Below are 8809 nucleotides of genomic sequence, written 5' to 3'. Positions count from 1 at the left end.
TTCTGAGATCAAAATGTTTTCAATGACACACAGCTATCGGGCTCTACCTACAAAACATGTCTATTGAATGCATGTTAAAGGTTTAACCAGGTCAAACTTTAACCTATAAGGGTATTGTTGAATGGATGGCAACCTTTGTATGTCATTGCTTTAAGTTTGGCATGTCTCCTGTACTGCAGTAAAGATTTGAGGTCTGTGAACTGCCTGTAGATGTTCTTGTTCTGCATTTCACATCCTGGATTCTTCCTCAGAATCATCATCCGTCATGTTTCACAGCTCAAATGTATGGGGGTTTAGTCTGGGGAAACCTGCTGTGCCACACCCTTTGCAAGCAGGCCAGTTGTTCTGTGCCTACAAACAGAACCGGAGCAATCACACCATCCAAACAAACTGTATGTTGGAGTCAAATATACCCTGGCAAGGGAGAAATAAAGTGCTGTCCTTAGAGACTTTTTCCATTCCGCTAATTAATCAGTAGAGGTCCTGTAATCTGTTCTAATTCATGTTACTGAGTTTTTTTTACTCAGAGGCTTTCAGCTCCATTTTAATACCTACATTTATAACTTTTAACAAGTCCATTTTTTAAGGTGACCCAAATTAAAGTGTTTTTTTAATTTACCTTTACTAGCAGAAAATGTTTTTAAGAAGTTTTCAGGACTTTTTTTATTATATTTTTTTGTTTCTTTCCTGCACTGCTTACTCTGAGCTTGGTGGTGGTGGCGGCAGCATGGACAGTGTTGGTGAATGAGTTCGAGAGTCTGAAGGATAGTTTGTGTCGTTTAGTGATTCTTCATTTTAATTTTGGAGTTTTTTAGTAAAGTTTAACTGGTGAGTGTGGGTGAGTGTTTGCCCACCTCGGCGGGATGGCGTCTCAGGCATGTTCTCCATGTCCAGCCCAACCTGCAGGACTCTGAGGAGACAAATATCCTGGTTGGGGGACTAATGATCATGCTAACATTGCTTATGCCTCCCAAATGAACAAAGGAGTGATCGCTTTCCTGACAGAGGAGTGCTTAGTGTCTGACTTGATCGCGAGTAGCATCACTGTAAGCTAGGAGTTCCTACTGGTGTCCCCACTTGTAGTGCCGTCCACTCGGGTCAGTGTTTTGGATGTTCCCCCGTTCATCCCCAACAACACTCTGGAGAAGAAGGTGCAGTGCTTCAGGAAGTTTGGCAGTGATTTCTGAACCGTAGGTGCAGGACAGAGAAGCTGAAGCATGGGGTTCACGTTTCTGAGCTCTTCTGCTCAGACTCTTGACCTGTTCTTCCAAGTGAAGCACGGGGAGTTTAAAGTGTTTGGAGTGTGCACACGCTGGACATAAGCCTGTTCGCTGATGGGCAGTCTGAAGCGGCAGAGTGGGGGCTCCCTGCTGCAGACTGGGTGGATGGGGCTCTGCCCTTTCCACAGATATGGGATCCTGGTGAGGGCTGTAGCTCTGCTGTTCTGCACAGAGCAGCAATAGTGAAGTTATTGTGAGAGATGCACTGTTGCTTCTGCCTCAGAGCTTCAGGAGTCTACATGTGGTGTGACTGTTAGTGTGGACAATGATGGCAGTGCTTCTAACCACTAGTGGTGATAGAATGGGGCAAAGGGGTGACTGAGGAAGAAGTTGAGTGCACAGATGGACAGTCGACCGTTTCTGATGAGGTTTCTGCTGTGATTCCTCCTTCTGTCACTGTGGGCATGGAGCTGGACTCTGACTCTCTATCTCTGGCAAACTACCAAATATCAAGTGATGACATTTATGCCTTTGAGGAAATTAATCATTTCCATGATGATTCTATCGGTAGACCAGTTAAAGTGGCTGATTATTTTCTGGTTTCGGAAAAGTTTATTCTGACATCACTAACTCTACAGAAATTGATTGATCTTGAAACACTTGATGAGTTTAGGTTGAAAAAGCATGTGACTGCCATTCGTAAACAGTAAAAGGCTGCAAAAGCTAAAAGTTCCAAAAGGTTGAAAATAAATAAAGAAATAAATTGTAATGTTGACATAGTTATGACTGGGTGTTAGGGGTGTAACAGTACAAATAGTTGTACCGAACCGTTTCAGAACAGCAATTTCCGTTTGGATCACTTTTGTACCATTTCGGTTTTATTGTTTCTTGTTTTTGTTTAAACCTCATTGCAGGAGGTTCAACAGCTATCAGGTGATGGAGGTGACAGTGAGCATGTCAACATGTATCATGTATCATGCGGACGCGAGGCTAGAGCTGGAGGAAGCCCTCCCTCCCCCCCTCTCCTTACGTTACCCTGTGTGGGAACACTTAGGATTTATTTGGATGAAAGGAAAAGACGATTGGCTAAGTCGAATGCTGTGTTTCGACATTTTTTTGTTACACGAAGATAGCATATGCCACAGATAACACATCTGTTAACGAACTTAAAATGGCATCACCCGACTGTAAAAATCGGTTCTACAATATTATATTGCTATATAAAACCAATAAATGCATTTTGCATGAAATTTATTTCTGCCTTTTTTGTACCGAAAAAATACAGAAAATGTAACTAACCAAGCCCTATGAAATTCTGAACCAAACCAAATTGAAATTGTAGTGTACTGTTACAGCCCTAGTGTGTGGATGATCTCTTAACTGTTGTTACCTTCACTTTTCCCCCTTCTCTATGTCTCTATGCTTTAAGTTAGGGTGGGCTCTTGAAGTATTAATGGTGGGAGAGACACGGAAAAGAGGACAATTATTAAAGACATTTTGGAAGATAAAGCCTTAGATATTCAATTTCTACAGGACCCTCATAGTCATGTGACTACTAAGGCGGAATGCGCTCTGTGGTGGAGGGGTCACTTTTCTCTTTCACATGGTACTGTGTTCTCTGCAGGGGTGGCGGCTCTTTTTTTCACCCAGGCTGAGTTTAAATATCTTATCTGTTAGTGAGGTGGATGCAGTCAGGTTTTTAGCTGTGAAGGTTGAACTGAACTGGTTTCATTTTGTCATATCCTGGGGATATTATAGGGATGGACGGTGACTGGAACTGCACATTTACTTTAGATAGAACCAGTGCAAAATCTCATTTCCAGTCTTCTTTGTTTCTATCCAAGATTGTCTCTGATTCTTCTTTGGTTGATGTTTGGCAGCTTAATGATCCCCAAACCAGACAGTGCCTGTTGGTCACGAATATTGGGTGAGAATTTAAGTCTCGCTAGACTGGACAGGTTTTATCTCACAAGCAGTTTTAGGAACAGGGGATGTGGATGTTACATTTACCCAGTTACAATAAGTGATCATCACATGATTGTGCTAGACTTACATCTAGGATCATTAAACTAAAGAAGTTTGTTCTGGCATTTTAATGTGAAGCTTCTACAAGATAGAGTTTTTTGTGAGAAAATTAAGTTTTTTTGGGGGGAGCTTTGAAGGTATAGAAGATCTGATTTTATTTTGATTAGCCAGTGGTGGGAGGTGGGTAAAGCACAAATCTGAGTTTTGTGTCTATGTCAAGGCTGGAAAACACTTGTTCGACTCATAGTCACTTACTTCAGAGCAGACGGGGTGAACTGAGTTCCTTTCTCCATGAAAGGGCTAAGGGAGCTTTGGTCCGAGCTCGGTTTCCTACCATTACAGACATGGATGCTCTCATGTCCTTATTTTTTAACCTGGTTTCTCAGAAGAAGCAGGTGGTCTGTCTTCGTCTCCTTGATGGAATTGTTACTATGAATCCAGCTGCCATGAAAACACTTACAGCGGTCTTCGGGAAAGATTGCGCCAGTAACTGTGTAGATTAGTTACTGAAGGGACTTCCACGACTTAGTGATGCAATCTCCTATTTCCATGGATGAGTTGACTGCTGCTGTGGGTCAGATGGCGCTGGTTTGGATGGCCTGCCAGCTGATTTCTACAAACACGTCTGGAAGTGCCTGGACCTGGATCCACTTGCTACAAGTAGATGCCATTGAACCTTTCAGCAAAGGCCACAAGGATTGCTCAAAGACTGGATTGTAGCCTTTTTCATGTTGTTGTTGTCGGTCCTCGCCGTGTGAAAGGCCGCCGCTCGCCGGGGATTAACGGTTAGCCGTTTGCTAGCTGCCTAGCTTTGGTGAAGGTGTTCGCCGTGAAGAACGCTGCTCGTCGGATTTGGAAGCTAAGCCAGGCAGAGTTAGCTGCTAAGCGTTGGGTGGAAGGCCGCACGTCGGATTTTGGAGGTTAACCACGCGGGGTTGGCTGGAGCTTTCTGGGTGGAAGGTAGCTTGTCGGAGCAGCTCGTCGGAGTTGGGAGCTTGTCAACCCATTCTCTTGCTTGTGCCTAAAAAACGGGACTTAACTCTCCTGAAAAACTAGAGATCGCTTGCTTTGCCTTGTATAGACCAAAACTTGCTTTCAAAGGTCCTGTCCAATAGACTCCGGGACTGTTTGGATGGGATCATTCACAGAGATCAGTCATCGTGTGCCGGACCGATCTATCACATACAAACTTTTTCTTGTACCTGATTTATTTGATATTTCTAAACACTGTGATACCTCTATTGGACTATTATATTTAGATCAGAAGAAAGTCTTCGATAGAGTTAATCTTTCTTATTTATTTTCTGCCTTGAGAGCTTTTGGTTTTGGAGAGTTTTTTTACTTCATTGTTGGGCCTTCTGTATAGAGATGCTTTTTGTTTGGTTAAGATTGGTGGTGGACTGAGCAGTCCTATCATGCTTCAGAGAGGGATCAGTCAGGGACATCCCCTTTCTGGACAACTTTATACTATTTTTATATACTTTATGCCATTGAACCTTTCAGCAAAGGCTACATCCTTGGCTCGTTGATGCTGCCAGAGTTGTCCCACAAGCCATCTGTTTTGGTGTCTACATATGCAGATGATGTTACTGTTTTTGTATGGAATCAGGGAAATGTTGAATCTGTGAGTGTGAATATTTTCTTTGTGTAATGATGACTGATATTTAAAGGTGTTTTTAAAACTCGTAAAACGATCTTGGATCAAGATGCATATGCTTAGGTAAAAATGCTGTGGTACACTGTCTCCTTCCAGGATTCAAATACTTTTTTTTAAAGTATCTGATCCTTTTATTATTACAAATCTTTATTTAACCATCATTCCCATTGAGATTAAATGCCTCTTTTGCACTGGAGTCCTGGCCAACCACAGTCAGTTTACAACTTACAGACACATTAAAACCCTGGAACAATAAAAAAAAATTAAACACAAGGACAATAAAAAAAATGACATAATAACATTACTGAAACATGAAACATTGAATCATAAAACTAGTCAAAATGGTTGATCAGCCACAATGAATACATTGTGATTTGGTTAGTTCTAATTTATTTATAAGATATTCCAGGCCACAGGAGCTACATGTACAACAACTTTCTTCCCAAGCTATGTGCAGACAAATGGGACAGTAAGCAACAACCAATCCTTTGAAATGTGCTTGACTCCAAAGAAGTCCAGGGATCTGCAGCCTGAGTCTTTGGAACCATGTGCAGCTATTTTGTTGTTCCAATTTGAATAAATAATGCTTTTTTGAAACATTTATGTTTAGATTTTTAAGCTGCGAAGATCATATAATGTTAAAATAAACTCCTTTTTTTACCCACTACTGATTTTATACTAACTTAAGAGGCCTTATGTGCCTTACCACTCCTCCAAAATACAGACGTCATAACCAAGCAAAATGATGGTTAAAAGTTTCATATAATGTCAGACCTGTGTGTTATTAGAATAAGCTTAAAGCACATATTCTTATCTTCAGCTACGTAATAGTGTCTTGTTGCTGTTTAGAAGCAAAGTTTAGAAGTATTTTATTGCACTTAAATTTGCTGCAACAGGAGGATCTCATTTCACACAGGGTGTATTTAATTTTGAAAGGAATGTATATGTGCTGCTGTCGAGAATAAGAAAAGTTAAGGTTGTTATCTATAAAACATTTTAACACTGTTTAGCCTTGTTTCCACTGAGTGGTGTGAGTCTAGAATAGTCCAGGCAATTCAGGTGAGCGTTTCCACTCAAAGTTGGACCGTCACAGTACATGCGGGGTGAAGCTAAAGACAAAAACAATGGATGTCATCCTGCAGCCCATTTCTTTCTGTTTGGGTTTTGGTACTTAGTAGAAACAAGCATTTAATATTGTTTGAGATAGGATTAGAGGAATACAGCCGCTTACTTGACGCTTACTTTTGTCGTAATGATCTTCAGCCAATCAACGGGTTTCGACAGTAGCTCTACCCTAACCAGTCAGTTCCATTTTACTATGGACTTTCAATCAACAGGGCTTGAAATGGTATCGGTTCCGCCTAACGGGTACATTTTATAATGGAAACTTTCAAAAAACGGACTAGTCTGGACCGGACCATACCATACCGCTCAGTAGAAACGAGGCAATTATTATTCAATTCTTGTTAATATACAAAAGCTAAATTTTTACAAATAAATGGCCAAATAGTCACACAAACGTAATTAAAAGGTATTTTTCTAAACTGTGTAGTGGTACTGCTGGTTCTTGATTGGTTTTTGGTCAGTAAGAATCTGGACCAAATGGCTCTTTTTGGGTTAAAGGTTGCAGACCACTAGTGAAGTTGCTGGGCTAAATGATTTCTGTATGTTTACATGTCTGTCAAGATGCATAAATAACAAGTCATGTCAGAAGTAGGAGCTCTATCTCCCCCTCTGGTCATCAGCGGGACACTTCCCCAGAGTTCTAGCCATACTACAACTCCCAGCAATCCCCAGCGCACACTTCCTGGATGCTGCACACCTGACTCTCATTCATTCATCAACCACAGCATACTTAAGCTCTGCACTGAGCTGAGCTTAATACCAAGTATTATTTTGTGCCACTCTGCCTACATTACCAAATCAGCCGGCTGCCTGTATTTGTGACAAGTCATGTGGGTGTGTTTGTTATTTCATTGGCCAGCGCTTCAGTCCTTGATGTGTTCAATAGAAGGCAGCTTACACTAAATGAGTCACACTTTGTCTGTAAAGTTGCTGTAGACAACCTGTAGTGATGTATTGATGTGACGCCTACGGAGCTTTTCTTAACCTTGATTTTTCATTTGCCTGATGAATGTCTTTTATTCCTTGTCTAATACTAATGACTTTCACATACATGTTTTCAGTTGGTGGTGGAATTGATGGTAGAATTCACATTTTATCATAGTTTTATCAGGACAAATCACATGGACTTTTGTGTCCACCTTTTGACTCTCCGGTTTCTATGAAAGTGTCTAAATTAACGCTCCTATCAAACCACCATGCAGATATTCACAGTAGAATATGCCTTCCAGCATAGAGCAGCTGTACCATAAGCATAACCAATTATGTGCTCTCTACCCTTCTCTAACAATCTAAGTAGATAAAAGCTTCGTTGACATTTAAGCATTCATGAGTACAAATCTGAGACTTCTTCTCAAGGGCTCAACGTCCAAAGGCTTGAAATCACTCTTGCATTCACAAAGAGGCAGAGAAGCTTCCCCATCCCTCTAAATATGGCCTCAACAGCTCTCCTCTTTAGGTTTCCAACAAGATAAATTCTGAGCTACACAATTTCTCACATAGGATTCATATTTGTAGATGAACAGCATAAGTAGAATAGTTCTATCTTCAGAAGTGGTAGGATTAAAAAACTTTTTTTTTTCTTTTATCTCTGACACACATGTTCATTTGTTGTGAAACATTTGCATCAGAAAGAAAAATTAAAAAAAACAAACATTCTTTTTGTATTTTTTTTTCTTTGTGATCTGTCAAAAGGGCAGAAACGTAATCCTGAAATGCTGTACCACTAACAAAGAGATATTGACTGACCATTGGTGACAAAGCACTGAGACTTTGTGGCTAATAATGTTTTTCTTTCCATGATCCAGGTGATATTTTTCCCTGTACAGTTCCAGAAAGGTTCATATTTAAAAAGAGAGGCGTAATTCTTTTTCATCCCTACAGCTTTATCTTGGCTTTGTGAGAGAAGACAAAAGTTGTCATAGCAAGCGGATCAACAAAAAGGAAGCTTTGCGTGTGGGTGTGCGTAAAATGTGCCAAAGCATGTGAGCTCTGAGCAACATCTTTCACTGGAACCTTGGATTTCTTTCAGGTAAGTAACTGCTTGATTGTGTGTAGAATACACATAGCAGCACATGCATATATTCCTCTTTTGCAGCCAGACCCAATTTTTGGACATCGGGTTGGAACTGGAGTCGGCTCACATGGGAGCTCATTTGGCAGAGCAGCCTGCCACCGGGGAGCCTAATGAAAGCACACATAGCCAAGACTTCAGCTGCAACCAGCTCCCCTCTTGTCAAACCAAAACCACACAGCTCTTGTTTTCAATGCTCTATTTTTCTCACTTGACTTGCAGACTCATATGATCTTTCATGTGCTGTACGGTGTGGCACAAGGGGCTGGGGAGTCTATCAAAAATGGTTGCTTAGTTTCAAAATGGCAGGAATTACAATAAAGACTATGGATGTTTTGTTTTATTTGTTTGTTTCTTATTCGTTCAAGTTATTTTTGGAGTTTTTTTCTCTTCCACTCATTGAGAAGACAAAAAACATCTGAGTCCTTGTAATGCCGTGTCACAATGCCACTATGTACATTTTATGCATATTGCACAGATGAAAACTGGTCATGAATGAATATATTGGGAAAACGTTTGTGGTTTGTAACCCTTGTGCTATCCTAGGCACTTTAACGTTAGCAGTTGGGTCATCTAGACCCACTAGACGAGGGGTCGGCAACCCAAAATGTTGAAAGAGCCAAATTGGATGAAAAAAAAAAAAAACAAATATGTCTGGAGCCGCAAAATATTAAAAGCCCTATTTAAGCCTTATAATGAAGGCAACACATG

General features: G+C 40.8%; 1 long non-coding RNA gene across 1 annotated transcript; it reads left to right on the top strand.

Moving 5' to 3' along the window:
• Positions 1-6221: 6221 nt before the first annotated feature.
• LOC144994694 (uncharacterized) lies at positions 6222-8474 on the top strand. The gene is made up of 3 exons (XR_013658289.1): positions 6222-6861; positions 7909-8056; positions 8123-8474. It is a non-coding gene; the product is annotated as an uncharacterized LOC144994694 (long non-coding RNA).
• Positions 8475-8809: the final 335 nt, after the last annotated feature.

Source organism: Oryzias latipes, chromosome 10, assembly GCF_053564925.1.
Source record: "Oryzias latipes strain Hd-rR chromosome 10, Olatipes_Hd-rR_3.1".
Classification (NCBI taxonomy): Eukaryota; Metazoa; Chordata; class Actinopteri; order Beloniformes; family Adrianichthyidae; genus Oryzias; species Oryzias latipes.
The sequence above is the reverse complement of the archived record's forward strand: the minus strand, read 5'-3'. Positions and strand labels throughout refer to the sequence as shown.